The following is a 15,971-nucleotide window of genomic DNA, read 5'->3' as shown; positions in this document are numbered from 1 at the left end:
GAACTAAATATAGTAAATGCAGTAAATATAAACAAAAACTATTAGATTCTAATGCTGCTTTCTATATTTTATAGCTTATTGCAGGGGGATAGAATTAGAAAATAAGATAAGAAATATAAGTTGAACTTAATTTCAAGTAGTTCAAGAAAATGCTACACAACTCTAACAAGGATGAATTTAGATATATTTAATAAGTGTTAATACACTATTTAGATTGAAATCATACCTGCTGAGAGTGCAGTTCCGATCATTTTTAAAATGTGAGGAAACCAGGAAAGAACATGTCTCTTTTCTTGGCAATATGATTTTAATTTTTAAAAGCATTTAATTACATAAACCATATCCATCATCTTTGCATAGATAAATGTTGTGGCAATTTTTTGAATGAACCTCTTGGTTTCCTAAGGAATTATGGATATACCATAAATTTACAAATGAAAGGCCATTCATCAGAGTTATAAATATGAGTGGTTCCCGTGCTGATGCCCATGTAAACTTAAAGTGGTTTAATATCTATTGGCTTTTGTGTATAGTTAGTACTGAGAAGAATATAGATATTGTCATACTTACATGGTGTCATAACATTGGCAAAGTGGTAGAACAACATGCAATATTTTTTGAATAGCGTGGCATTTCTTTGAATTATTGCTGGCAACAGAACATAAATCAGCCTTAATGATGGATATTCCAAAGATGTTTATTAATCTATTCATTTAATTTAAGATACTCACTCTTGGCATTTATAGAGCCAGCTCATAGGAAGTGGCAAGTGCTTCTAAACCTCAGCAGTTACTTTTAGGGACCCCGTTATTATGTCAGCTAAGTCTGGTGGCAATTGAGATCAGAATGCATAAAAATTATTTCCTGCTAATGTCTGCTAAAGATATTTAGCAAAATTGATCTTCTTATATGTGTCTAAACAAAAATCTCAATTTGTTTCACCATTGAATGAAACTTACTACATGGTTGTCTATTTGAACTCTCCGTTTTAAAGCCTATTTTCTTCCTTTTTTTTTCTTTCTTTTTTCCTTCCCCTACCCCTTTCCTTTCTCTCTGTCTTTTTGTCCACTAGAAAATAATCCTGCATTGTGTAAATTTGATTGAAAAGGACTGGAAAACTGACAAAATTCCTCTGTACCAAATTAATGAACAGCATACAGCATATGATTTTGATAATATGTATTAAGATTAAAGACAGCTAGGATGGACGGCAGTCAAGAGCACAGAGTACAGAGGAAATTTACATTTGATAGGAAAGGTCAAAGATAGCCAGTAATAGTTACACTGAAGAAGGAGTCAGCTATGCAAATATTATGGAGTAGGATAGTATGAATGTGTGTGCATGTGCTTTACTAACATATGAAAAATTCAGGCACAGAGCTAACTTCTGAATTAAAATAATGTAAACAGAATTCAGTTTTTCTCCATCTCTCAGAGTCCACTAATACAGCCTCAGTTTCTGACTTCATTTGGTAGTAAGATGGTGGCAGGGGCATTGCTTCAGCTGTAACATCCTCTCAGGCTTCAGGTCAAGCTGAAAAGGAGAAGATGCCTTTCTCAGAAGCCCTATAAAAAGTGTCGTTGTACTAATTTGTTCTGATTAGATCACTGAATAATCCTGTGCCCCTCTCTTGGAGCAGAGAGCAGAATCCCCTTTGTAATTTTCCATAGACTAGGCATTGGGTTCGTATCTCAGAAGGAAATAGGGTACTATTAACTGAAAGAGGCTGCATTAATGCTAGGTAGCAAAAAATAAATGGATTGCTGCCAGAAAAATCACAATGGGCACATATACATGAAAATGTGCATATCATTCTAGAAGCCTTTGGGTTTGCTAGCAATCTGTGGGTTCTAGGATAAGAAACTTGAATAGTGACATTGGATCTATGCCTTCTAGAACAAACAAAAATAGCATTGATACCATAGCCATCCAGGATAATGAGTTGTTACTGGGACTATTTCCTGAATAAAGAGACAAAATGAGGATAATATGTAACGAGTAGTTTAAATGATAATACCAAATTAAGAATAAAAGCAAGTTACATAATTTTGTTAACTAAAGTGGAAATGAGTGGTTCAGCCTTGGAGGTGTATTAAAAAACTAGGCAAATCTTTTATTTAAGGTAAGCACTTTATACTGGCAACATAAAAAGACATATTAGGAAAAGAAGTTTTCTTTGATTCAATAGCTTTTATTGTTATAGAAGCCTTTGTATCCCAAATCTCTTCAACTTCAGTTAAAAAAGTAGTAATCAAGTCTATTAAAGTAAATTGTAAATAAAATCATTTTCAATAATTATATCAAATTTTGTGTTGAAGAGCTGATTTTTTTCTTCTTGTCCATATTTTATTTTGGAACATGTTGATGAAGTCACTTATTTTCTTAATAATTATTTTTAATTGAGTAATTTAGACAGAATTGATAGAAGATATAAGTCAATCATAGGAAAACATGGGTACTTTTAAATGCCTACATAGCGATTATTTATTTTCTATGCAATTGGGAAGAAATTAACCTTTTAACAAGGTGAGGACAAGAGTAGCTCTCACTGAAATGGAAGTCACAATTATGCTTTATTGTTCCATAGATTCCTTAGTTTCTTGAAAGAAGGAGTCAGCCTGGAGTTTTAAGTTGCTTCACTTGAGCGTAACAGTTTTTCCTCTTGAGCAACTCAAAATATCACTCAAAAATGTGAAAAAAATTCCTTGTTTACCAGATATTTTTAAGGAATAAATTTGTTAAAGAAGGTACAGTGTGTCACCTTTTGTCTCTTTGCACGAATGAAAGCCCTGTGAATTTAGCACTGTTCCTCATGAATGGATAAACTTTTGAACCAAAATCTTCCATTATTACTAAAATGAGTTGTTAATCCTCCTCAAGTTTACTATACCCAAGTTGCAGAGAAATATATCATTTCCCCCCTACCACTTAATGCCACTGAAATACAGCTATCATGGGGGATGATCAGTTTTCAAAATAGTTATACAAAGGCCCTAGTGTATCTGATTATGAAGATTAACATGCTATTTGGAAAATAAACTCTTTCCCCAAACCTCTGTTTGCCACCAGCTCTTGCTGTGACTGAGACGTGCATGGATTTCTGATCATTCTGTGTGTATATAGATTTTGTTTTGTTTTCCTTTCTAGATTACAGTGTATCTTTACATAGTGTCAATTTTCTGTGAGTGGAAAAGAGCAGGTAGTTCGTTTGCAGAAAAGTGATTTACAGATTTTCTTGCTATGCATTCCTTCCTTTGATTTTCAGTTCCAGTTTTAATTTTAACCTAGCCAGGGAATTGCTTCTCTCCATAGTAATATATCAGTCATCAATAGAGTTTGGAGGAAAAGCGAGTTTCTCACTTATATGAAGAATAAAGAACAAATTTATTCATATATATATATGAAAAAGTGTTAAGTTGTTCTTCAGTTTTGGCTGACACAAATCAGTGGATATTTTTAAGGCTGTAGAGTTAAGGCAAGAAGACTATGTCATTGTTGTAGTCCTTTCTAAGGACAGAAGAAAGAGGATCAAAATACTGTAAGAAAAATCCAAACCATATTTTTGTAATGTGATGTCCAATTTTGCTGTGTAGGTGTGAGTTTCAGGTAAACTTAAATGCATTTACAGATGTGAATTTTAAAGACATTTCCTATTAATTTTAAGGGCCTTTTAAGGAGAAGAATGAGTTTCATTGAGGACCCCAAAGCATAGATTACTAAAGACAATTGCCTCTCTGAATAGGACATGAGCTAAGGAGTGAACAGAGGGAGAAAATTCACATACATATTTTGAGTTTCACTTTAGGACTCTTGAAAGCTTCGGTCACTGATTGAGATTTTTCTCTAACTAGAAGTCAAAGAGACAAAGAAGCTAATCTAAAAAAATCTTTCTCAGGTTTTCTAAAAATGCCTGCAGATGAAAACATGTCAGACAACTGATCCAATAGGGCCTGAAGGTTTTCTGTTTATTTGTTTTAAATCCATTCTTTCCTGAGAAGGAAATAAAAGAAAGCCTGAGGTTGGGACAGATTTGGGCTCTTGCCACATTCCCACGTCACTTTCATGGACATTTCTCTACTCCAGAGGAAGTTAATATTTTCCAGAGATGTTCCATAGGTATTCTAAATCATACTACAGACACCTGCTCCTATATATGGGTATGTTGTTCACCTAAGATGAATCATACTTGATTTTTTTTTTTCATGTGCTTCCTTTAAAAAACCTCATTAATCACAGTCTGCAGAATTTAGGGGGAAAGTTGGGTTAAACAGTTGACACTGTTTAATGTAAATGATTTATGATTATTCCTTATGTATACACAATAGGCACTTTATAAATTAGATTGTCCTAGGAGTAACATGATACATAAATGTTATTGCTATAAATTCTACACTTGGCTATATATTTTGTATCATGTAACCAGTGGACTTATAAATGCCGACTATTTCAACCTGCTCTTTCTACTCAATATTGTAAATGGCGACTTAGGTAAGCCCAACTGAGATATATACAGAGGCAATCAAATTGCAAAAGAACAGGACATGCTGGCACCGCTCCAGCATAGCTTCTGGCTGTGTTCCAGAAGTGATGGCGGAAAGAAGAGAGAGACGGGAAGGTGAAACTATTAAATATATGTAGCCAAAAAATGAATCTAAATGATTACTAATTTTTTTTTTTTTTGCCCAGTAAAACCAAGAGTCTGGTGAGACAGAAAAGGGGAAAAAGCAGAGCAAACAGGAAAAAAGCATTAGTAAAACCAATGTATTAAAATTTAGTTAGATGTTATTTCACAGGTGGCTTTTCATTATTTAACATTAAGGATAAAGTTAATAGGTCTGTAATTATAAATGTTTTAATATCAATAAATATTTCATATATTTTTATACACTGATAGAAATAATATTTGATTACATGTTTTTGCATTTCTGTGAATGACGAATTTGAGGAATTGGGTTTTGCAAATCACTTAATTCTACTGGTGGATCAAGACACTTTATTATGTCTATAATGCTGTTCTGCTAATAGCCCTCCCTTTTTTTTTTTTTTTTTTTTTTACTGTGGTTTCTTAGCTTACTGTGATTTTCTTTCTGAGATCTTATAGAATTTGAGAGAAAAATCCCTGAATAATGGGTCATTTAGATCCAACTAATTGTTAAATATCAAACTCATCTAAAGTATTGAGTTAGAGGGGAAAGGGGTAGCACCTATAACTGACCAGCCAGGTTAATATTAGTTTCCTGGTGTCGACTCCTTACCTGATCACAGAGTCCTAACATCAGGGCTGATTTGAGTTGTACTATGCACTAATTTGTGTAAGGGAGAACTGGGCTGTGAAGAATTCTATTTTGTTTATAGTATCTATTCTGATAGTGATTTTATAGTCCATTTTATAGGCTGAGTGTTCCAGTTGATTCCCTCTCCCCACGCCCTCTTAAGTATTAATGTCTACACAATTGATCTGGTTACCCATGAAGTCAGTCCAAATCGGCTGTTACAGTGACTGAAAATACAAGATCAGTAATTTTAAAACCTAGAGGTTACTGTCTTGCACAAAAGGACTAAGTCTTAGCAGGAAATCCCCAAGTGAAAAGATGATGGGACTTAAAGCACTCCATATGTGTGACTTGTAATAACAAACATTATGTTTTTTGGCTGTGATATTGAAGGAAATATCCAAAATGTGCCCCTTATGACTTCTGTAACATACTTTTAATTGTCATACTCTGGAGCTATCCTGGTGCATGCATGGGAAAGAATATGCATATGCACATATCTCTATATTTGTAGGCACTGTAGTCAAAACACTTATTTGCCTAGCTCACTTAGCTGCATAGTTGACTTACCCACCCACCATCAAACCCTCTAGAGGAAATAGGACAGAAAGGTCACACAGAAGCAGTAAAGCCAATGATCTCTTATAAAACAGTTATTTAGGTTCTCAGTGGCACTGTTCATCTTCTGGAAGGGAGATCACTCCATTCTCTGCCCATCCCTGTGTCATCAGCATAGCTCTGGATGCTTGGAGTAAAAGAAGAAAGCTATTCTACCTTGTTGCTGCTGTACACTCAGGTAAGCCTGAACTGAAATCCCAGAGCGACTGCTGTACCAGACAGGCTAGACTATGGGGAGATTCTAGTGCTGATAGAGATCTTTACAGGGCTCAGTTCATTTGTCCTGCCAATTTTAACCACCGTTTAAAATTCCACTTTTTCTTATAGGAGGTTAAATTTAAATGCAAGACCTGTAGATTTATGTACATGTGCATGTGTGCGTGCACACGTGCACACATACACACATAAAATCTGAAAAAGTCTCATCACTGTTCACTGTTTGTTCAGTGCAGAATACTTAGAATACCTGTCATTTACTGAGGACTTTCTTTGTGCCAGGAATTATTCTTGGGCTTTGCTTGTATTATATAATTTAAGCCTCCTACAGTACCCCTATGAAACAGGTACTATTATTATACCCACTTTTTCAGCTGAGGAAATAGAGACAGAGAGAAATTGAATAACTTGCCATGGTTCAATAGCTAGTAAGAGGCAGGGCAGGATTCACACTCAGGCAGAGTAATCTCAGGGCTCAAGCACACATTTTTCTAGGTTGATTTATAAGCAACATGCAGTGCTTCATATATGAGAAGAATGTACTGGGGCCATCATTGAGCAGGAAATGGGATCCGCTTGTTTTTATAGTAGTAATGGTCATGTATCTTCCTCTCTCAGGCCATAGTGTGACCAATGGCAAACTTTTTTTGAGAGAGCCAGTCAAAACTGCATGGAATATTCTATGGCCACAGAAGAGAAAGGAATGTGCTGGTCGATATGAGGAGCTGACCTAAGACCTTGCTTTCACTATAACCACAGTAAACAAGCGAGCTAATGAACCATAGATGTTTAGTGTGTCATCAGCGTCTTTCAATTTTGTCATCCTGGGTAGCTACCATCAAGAAGGACGGAGTGCCCTCTATGAATATGTATTTAGTACTAGATATAGCAATTTATTCTTTTGAAGAGCACTTTATCATTTTAGTTTTGATAAATGTATAAACAATAATCAGTAGTTAGGGGTTTCAGGCGAAAATGGATGCCATTATTAGTGATTTAACAAGTTTTCCTATGAATTCCATGTGTATCACTGAGTCTGGATCCTGCGACCCAGAGATGCATATATCCAATTTTAAAGCAAGAGGCTTTAAAAGCCTCTTGCGCTATGAACCACTAGGATCTCAGAACTACAGTAGTTACTAATTTCCAGACTTTCGATATGTAAAATGAAGTACTCACACAAAAAACCTCGAGGCTGCATAGGTCAGTACATTTGCTTAAACTAATAATAAGATTAGCTTTTTCAGTTCTAGCTCTCCTTTTCCTATTTGCCTTGCTAACAAGGCCTTACTCCTGTTCAGTTACCTAGTGCCATGATCCCTCTACTTTTTGGACTTTTTATTATAATTTGAGCTGATTTTCCTAGTTCACGTAAAGAATTTCCATGAGAATAATAAAACATAGGACTATTCAATAAATATGAATGATGAAAACATAAAATTTCACCCAAACTGGGCAAAAGTGCATCTCACAGCACAGAATTCCGTAACATTTTGAAATTTCGTCTTTACAGATATTTTTCTCTGCCTGAAACATGTGTGCTGGTTCTATTTATATAAGGGAATAGTGACATCCTGTGTGTGGCTAGACTAATTGCCTCTGTAATTAACCTATTTGAGAAGGAAGTTACACAGAAATAAAATATCACTGAGTACTGAAAGAGGCAATTTTGTTTTAAAGCAAACTTCTAACTAACTTTACCAAAGGCTGTGGATAAAACAAAAAGATTCTGTCTCCTTCCCTTATTTTATTCAGCTTCTCCCTTCCCTCCTTCCCTGCCATCCTTTTTCTTTTCTTCCTTTTCCTGTCTTTATACAGTTCCACGAATCCTCTTCATTTTCTGTCTATGACCTTTATTCCCCATATTATAAGCTAAAAATCTAGTTGTTGTGAGTGAAGATTCTATTTTCAACCCAGAATTAGGGAATGATGTAAGTGTGGTAAAAGAGAAAGCATTTTGTTTGCAAGGCTATTCAAATGTCTTTGCAGGTCAAGAGTAGGTAGGATATGTGTAGAATCATTTGGATGTCTTAGAAGCTGATGCCAAAAAATCTTCGCCTTCTTCTTTATCCCTTGGTAAAATATGTATTAATTAAATTTAGAAGAGAGCACAAGAGCATGAAAAGCAGGGTTTCTCTTGACTTCTTAAAACCAGAAATTATTGGAATGCAGTATGTTGCAATAGAAAGAGTACAGTTTTTGGAGTCTGAATTATTCAGATCTCATCCCAAAAGAATGGCTAAGGCGGAGCAAGAAGAACAATGTCTTCCTCCATGCCCATTTTCTTTAGTGCCCCTTGTAATCATTTCAAAAGACAATATGTGGCCAAGACATCTGAGAGAACAGTGGGAGAAAGCAAGAGCAAGATGTATGTAGAGAAATTAGTCAAAATTATCCTGTGGTGCGTGTCCTAACGCACCCACCAGACAACAGCAAGACCAGAGCATCAGGGCCCTCACCCAGCCTGAACCTCATGAGTAATCCTCTGCCTCATAATCAAAGTGATATTTTGAATCAGATTGCTTAATACTTTTTTTATGGGATAACGTGATATCGTTTTCAACTCCGGTAACTAAGTTTGTATTTTGCACATTATACTGACTGAAAAAGCTCAATTTAAATTTGTCCCTACTACCAAGAAGAATTTCTTGAAATATATGAGAATTTGAAATATATGATTTGAAATATATGAGAATTTTAAGCCAAAGCAAACGTAGTCACTGCATTATGTACTGATTAGCATGGAATAGTTGGAGTAGAAATGTTTCTGGGATTCAAAGCATGGTGGACTTGGATTCCTCAATTTCCAGGATATACTTTTGATGCCTCAGTTTCTTTATCTGTGAAGTGGGGATAGATATATACCTCCTTTCTAAGGTAATCATGAGACTTTAGTGAAGAAGCATGTATGCAGTCCTATCCAGAGTGCCTGTAAATAAATGCTTAATAAATAGTAGCACATATTATTTTAGATAATATTTGACAAAGCAAAATGATTTAGTTAGCACATAGTTGATCGTAAAGGTAATTAACTATCTGGTTGAACTGTTCTTCAAGTGGATTTGATTCATGACCTAGGCTCACCATTTATTGCTTTGTGATCTTTACTGTAGTAACCTTCTACTTTTACTGATAATTTTTATTAGCAATAACTAAATTTCCATTCTTGGAAGATAGTGAAAGGACAATTTTTTGACAGTTAATTTTTATTTCTTGGGAAAGATACAAAACAAAGAGGAGAAAGGAACACTTCAGAGAATTTTCCTGTGCATCACCTTTGTGGTTAATACTGTAATGACTGATGATTATTGGATTGCAAAGAAGGCTTCTTATTGGTAAAAGGAAATCCTCAATTTTTTTATAAAAATAATCTTTCGATCCTGGCTATGTTTTGGCAATTGTGCTAATTAAATGTAGTATCTATAATTATTGAGGTGTCCCATATTTTTACACAAACCTCCCATCTGTTTTATTGGTGCTTTTCAATAAGATAGAAACTCAGAAAGTCATCCTCTAGAGAATCAGATTCAGTTGCTTCTTATTATCGCAAAATAGCACACTCATCCATTCAACAAATATTTATTGGATGCCCATTACATGCCACACACTGTGCCAGTCTTGAAAATATGATAATGAAGAAAGTAGACAAGGCATGGGTTTTATAGGTAGACAGAGGAGGTAGGTAACCCAAAACAAGGGATTATAATAAAGTATGTAAGTCTTAAAATATAGAAAATTTGGTGTTTTGGCTAAACTGAGGCATACAATTTCAATAGTCTTTTTTTTTTTTTTTTTTTTTTTTTTTTTTTTTTTTTGAGATAGAGTCTCGCTCTGTCTCCCAGGCTGGAGTGCAGTCGTATGATCTAGGCTCGCTGCAACCTCTGCCTCCCAGGTTCAAGCAATTCTCCTGTCATCCTCCAGAGTAGCTGGGATTACAGGCACATGCCACCACGCCCAGCTAAGATTTTGTATTTTAGTAGAGACGGGGTTTCACCATGTTGCCCAGGCTGGTCATGAATTCCTGAACTCAGGCAATCCACCTGCCTCAGCCTCCCAAGGTGCTAGGATTACAGGTGTGAGCCACTGAGCCTGGCCGAGGCATACAATTTCAGTTGTGGTTGGTGGGGTAGGAGTAGTCTTATCTCCTTTTGATTTCTGTAGCATTTTCCCTGTGCTTCCATTAGAACCTTCTGCTTTGCATTCTAGTTCCTTGTGATGATGGCGTCTTCTCTAGACTGCAGGATGCTGAGGAGGCAGGCAGGATACACGCGTGATTCTCCTTCGCGTCTTCACACAGAACCTACACTCATGCACTGCATATAGTAGGCACTAAATAAATGCTGTTGAAGGCATGCAGCAAGGAAGAAGTCCTAAAGGCTTGTTTCTCTTGTCTTAAAAAATTTTCTACAATATTTCACCTCGAAGTTTCTCCTCCTTCATGTTAATGGTAGTACAAGAAGATAACCCAATGAAAGTCATGATTTCTCCCCAGCACGCCCCACTTACCTATTAGTCTCTCAAAATTTAATCCACACCAAACTTCTCTGGAAGAAGTTAATTATTATTTGTAAGACATTCAAAGTTTGCTCTGCAGAAGTCTCACTTTATTTGCCATATGCAAATAAGAATGAAAGAAGCATCTATTATTTATGGTACACATTGGGGTGTCATGATCAGCCTTTTTTCTCTGCCACTGGATCTGTCAAAAGGGTAAATGTTTGGGATGGTCAGTGTCTAGTTTTAAAACATCAGAACTCTTCATTAGTTCATAGAAAGATACAACATGTAACCGATGGTTTAGTATTCATTTGCCATTGCTTAAGTCCAAGTATTCGGAAACCCTACAAAATAAAATTAAATTCAGAGATTTTTTTAAAATGGGAAAGTAATCAGCTTTTACACAAAAAACCAATTTGTTAATGAAGAAAATTCAGTATTGAGAAAAGATTTGGGTGAAAAGAATGAAGTCCTTTCATATTCTTCTGGTAGTAAGCGAGGTGCGCTGAGATTGAGAGGCCTGGGCATGGCGTTGCCTGCGAGATGGGGTGTAATTTAGTGAGCTGACAGGAGGAGTGAAGTATCTCCTCAATATCTGTGTTTGGCAGAAGAGATGAATGCAGACATCAGGAAACAATGTTTAAGTGTTTTATTTCCTTATTTCAGCCTGTCAAACTGTCAGTGTAGTTAATGGCCACCAAGAGAGAAAGAGAGAGAGAGGAAGGAGGAGGAACAGAGAGAAACAAAGGTGCTATGGAATCTGAAAAGAAAGAAACCAGAAAAGCATTTGCATGTTTCTGTGGCATAATGGTCAGTCAGACAAAAAATAACTCACTATATTCATCTCTTTACTAAAGCCAGATGTGCTGGTTCCCTACCTACCATCTCCGCACCTCTCTCTTTCCTTCCTTTATGTCCCTAATCATTGCTTCACTTAACTTTGATCTCTGTGTTTCCGTTCACTAGAGTCTAGATTGATTCTCAATACTTAAGGGATTATTTTATACTATATTGGTAGTATCAAATTTTGCTCAGTTTTTCAAGTTTGCTATCTTGTTTGTATTCTGTGGAAAATCTGATATTAATGCTGTTTAATAAAAATGCCCACTTTTATGTGAAATATCTCCCCTTTTCTTTCCTTTTGAGCATTTTTAAATCCACAAAGAATAAATCGGGCTGGATTTTGACCAATTGCATCTTTCTATTTTTTTTTTTTTCTAAAAAAACCCTCAAAGTGAAATGCCTAAATCAGACATTTTATTCTTAGGGAATACCAAACTATTCTAAATTTCCAGAAAATCTTGGCACAGCCAGGGATTTCTATTTCATAATAGGGAAGTATTTATATTGGATCTTTTGTGTCCGGAAATAAGTAATTTCTCCCCAGAAATAGAAAAGCCTCTTATTCACCTCTGTGTCAAACCTTGAATTTAAAATCTTTGAATTCATACCACTGATGAATACTTCTCATAATGAACAGTTTCAGTTGCCTTTAAACAGAAAACATTTAATTGGGAAAATAAACAATTTGTTTTAAAATATCGATGTAAAAATCTTATAAAATGATCTAAGGAATAGTATTGTGGGGTATTCAACACAGTGGGCCCTGAATCTGGCCTATCATCAAATCACCTTAAAGACACTTTAAAATGACCTTGGGTGCCCCCTTCCAGATTGCTAGGATGTGTACCTGCAGGGAGGGCGCCCAGTATCTGTGTGTGAAAGATGCACCCCTCACCACACCCGCTAACTCCTGAACCCCAGGTGATACTGGTGATGAGCTGGCTGGGAACCACACTATCCTGATATTGCACAAAGCATTGCTGCCACTGCTGCAGTGAGCTCTATGAGTCTGGCTGATTTCTAACATTTTCATTTACACATTTGGGGCCAGTCACAAGCTTTCGGGGGACAAAGTTTGTCATCTCTATACCATTTCTATGACCTTTTCCACCCCTAAAATCTTGTGACTTCATTACATTAATAAGGTTTTAAAATTTTAAACTTAGTTAAAATACACATACATTGTTTTATATTAGTTTTTTTTTTTTTTTTTTAAGTTACTAGAAGGAAACAAAAAATGCCAAAAGTCAAAGAATCTCCCCTCTCGTCCCCAGTTTGATTTAAGTATCCTTGATTGGGCCTCTTATTTCATGATACCAATCACACAAATTTAATCATTAAAATAAAAATGCGCTGCTCTGCCCTTTAGATTATCCACTGCCAAACTGAACGCTTCTCTACCCATCCAAACTTGCTTATTACACAAATGATACGACTAGGCATCCTGTTGTGTTAGAGACCAATGGTCACCTTTCCTATCATTTATCTTTGGTATCTTGGGTGGATTTTGCCTCCTAAAATATTGTTGATCTGTCAGCTTCTCTTTATCTCCATCACCATGTATCCTGGACCAGTACAGGAAAGCCTGGATTCTGGAATATCCTCCCAATTGAGAGTCTTTCCAAGGAGTTGCTCCAGTCAGTGCTCTGTACTTGACAAATATTTTAAACCTGCACATCTGATCATAGGTCTTCTTTAATGGGAAACTGTCAATGGCTTTTCCTTGTGCTGAGGACCAAAATCTACGGCTTGGCCTGCAAGGCTCCATATGATCTCCCTTATCCTTCTCCCCTGCCTTCTGCAGAGCAGACCCACTGGCCTCCTTCAGTTTCTCACACATGGTACACTCCCTTCCCAGCTTAGGGCTACTGAGGGTTTTGTTTTGTTTTTGTTTGTTTGTTTGTTTGTTTTCTGTTAGGAGATTCTTCACCTCTAGTTCCTTTTCAGATCAGCTAAATTGACATTCCCTCAGGAGAACATTTTCTGATATTCCAGACATGATTGGGTCCCCCTGGTGTATGCTCTCATAGAATACCTTGCACTTTCCTCCAGAGCATTTTTTCACAGTCTATAATTTCATATCAATAGAAATGGTTAGTTTTAACCTAATCTGTAAGACTATAAACTTGGTAAGGGTAGGGATCTTGATTAATTTGTTCACCACTGATTTCCTCATTATTATTAGCAGTGTAATACATAGTAGTACATAGTAAGTTCTTCAAGTGTTTGTTGAGTAAAAGAATAATGAGGCAACTGCTCCCTTACGCAGGAAGACCCCCATCCCCAACACATACTCTTCCCAGCCTTTTAGTCTATGCAAATTATCATTTTTCTATAGCAAGGAATGGTGACACCTCAATCTGCCCCCACTTTGCATTCTCTTTCCCAGAAACATCTGAACTCCTGGTTTCAAAGTTTTCTGTACTCCTCTGAAATTAAAGAGGAGCATGAGAGCAGTTGCTCTAGGTCTGTTGCTTCACTCTTGAAAAAAGTGGTTCATGGTTCTACGGAGGAAATATGGGTAGAGTAGAAACCCTTCCATAGTTACAGGAAATGAAGCCTCCAGGTTCTGGACTCCCCCTGTTTGTTCGAGTAAAGGGTTGCTTCATAGAGGGTAGATACATCTCAGATCTGACTTGGTGAGTCAGAGTGTCACATTCCTGCCTTGACACAACACATTCACACAGGGTCGTGACAATAAGGACAGTTTATAGAGTCAGATAGGATTTGACATATGGAGTTAGTTACAGCAGGGTATTTATTACCGTCTGCATCTTAAGTATGTCATATTCTCCATACAATGTAACGACCTGGGAAACTGGAGCCCCTACCATGCACCTCATGCATTAGAGGGCTCTCTTCTGGCTGTATCCCCATCCCCTGGGTGTGTGAGAAATTCATGAGAACCCATTGTAGCCATGCTCCAGGTATCTCACACCTCATAATTCTTTGTCCAAAGTCCTTGTACCTGCCATACTTGCCAGTGAGGTGCATGCACGCTTCTTCCATAGTCTGTCTTTCAGAGGTCATGCTCTGCCACTGGAGTGTGCAATTCTAGGCTCAAGCATGGCCAAGGGGCAGCTGTTTGAGAAGGACTGGTCACAGAGAGGGAAGGCGCCCATTTGTTCTCTTGTCCTGGGTCTGCAAATGTTAGGGAGATACTTGATGAGAGCTTTAAGGAGAAGGTATGTAATAAGAAGAGAACAGAAAATGAAGATCTGAGGAACATAACATCAAGGCCTGGACAAGTTAATATTTGACTAGATAAACAAACCAATCAGTGCCTGAGTAAAATAACTTTTGAAAAGAGAAGTCAACTAGAAAAAACAGAATTAGGAAAGTAGAGTTTCGATTTTTACGGTATGGCTCTCACCTCTAGCCACAGCCAGCCCTGAATGTTGGGACATTTGTTCTGGAGAGGAAGGTCACAGGAATGATCATGACATGAACCTGCTGGAACCCGTTGTTGTGACTCCACTGAAGCCCCGTATGTTATTCAACTTTTTTTTTTTTTGAGAGAGAGCCATTTGAGGACTGCTTTGTATTTGTTTCTCATTATGTAATCAATATATAATCTATTCCCAACATTTTCAGTAGTCAAGTAGAGAGAACTTGTTATTTCCATTACTGGGTGGAAAAATTAGCACTCTCCCATGTAGCCAGTCAGTAGTTAAGTTAGAATTCACTATTGTGAAATCACCAGTTAGAACTCACTATTGTGAAAACACCTGCCCATTCATTGTTATCCTAAGCTCATAAAATCTCATACTGCTCAAAATCTCCAAATCTGATACTATTGGGCAACACCAAGAAGGATCACAGTGTGAGACTTCTTTGCTTTCAAGATACTTAAACCATTTCCTTCAGTAGGCAGCTCTCTTCCTCTGAGCCAGCAGCTTTCTCTTTTACAGTCCCTTTAGAATCTTTCACAAAGTTGAAAGAGCTGTAATTTTAAGGTAACTATTATATTCAAGACATTAATGACCTGGATCACTGAAAATAACCAGGGTAACAGGTGAGAAATCAAAGATAGTTAATTTAATTGCCACTGAAAGAAAATAAGTGCAAATAATCTATAATTCTTCATTTCCAATATGTACATGTTATTTTCTTACTGCATTAATTACCCAGTAGTTAGACAGAAATTATCTAGTTGTTGCTCTGTGACTCTCCATTGTATTCATGTAATGGTTTTCCCTCCAATAACTAATCATTATAATTTCTTACCTCAGCAACTTAGGCTGCCATGAACTGGGTAACATGTTCATTCAGTTGACATTAGCAATTTTAATAACAATAAAATGATACTTTAAGTATAGAGAAAAGGAATTAAGCCGTTCTTTCCACCTAGGTACCTAAAGGCCACTCCAATTCACTGCCTCTCTACAAACTGCTAATGACCTGGCATTGCTTCTTAGAAAGATTTCAGAACTCCTTTCAAATTCTTAACTCTTTTTCTAGGAGTCACTGGAATATTCCTGTATATAACTAGGAGGCATGTTTAGAATCACTGATAGAGATAT

The 15,971-nt window shown here is 36.6% G+C and overlaps 1 long non-coding RNA gene across 1 annotated transcript; it reads right to left on the bottom strand.

The window, feature by feature from the left end:
* Positions 1–10,749: 10,749 nt before the first annotated feature.
* On the bottom strand, positions 10,750–15,052 carry LOC108541118 (uncharacterized). The gene is made up of 3 exons (XR_001888867.1): positions 14,822–15,052; positions 14,417–14,589; positions 10,750–10,807 (listed from the first exon to the last, which is right to left on the bottom strand). It is a non-coding gene; the product is annotated as an uncharacterized LOC108541118 (long non-coding RNA).
* Between the last annotated feature and the right edge of the window lie 919 nt (positions 15,053–15,971).

The sequence above is a fragment of the Rhinopithecus bieti genome, unplaced genomic scaffold, assembly GCF_001698545.2.
Source record: "Rhinopithecus bieti isolate Rb0 unplaced genomic scaffold, ASM169854v2 scaffold_17971, whole genome shotgun sequence".
Classification (NCBI taxonomy): Eukaryota; Metazoa; Chordata; class Mammalia; order Primates; family Cercopithecidae; genus Rhinopithecus; species Rhinopithecus bieti.
The sequence above is the reverse complement of the archived record's forward strand: the minus strand, read 5'-3'. Positions and strand labels throughout refer to the sequence as shown.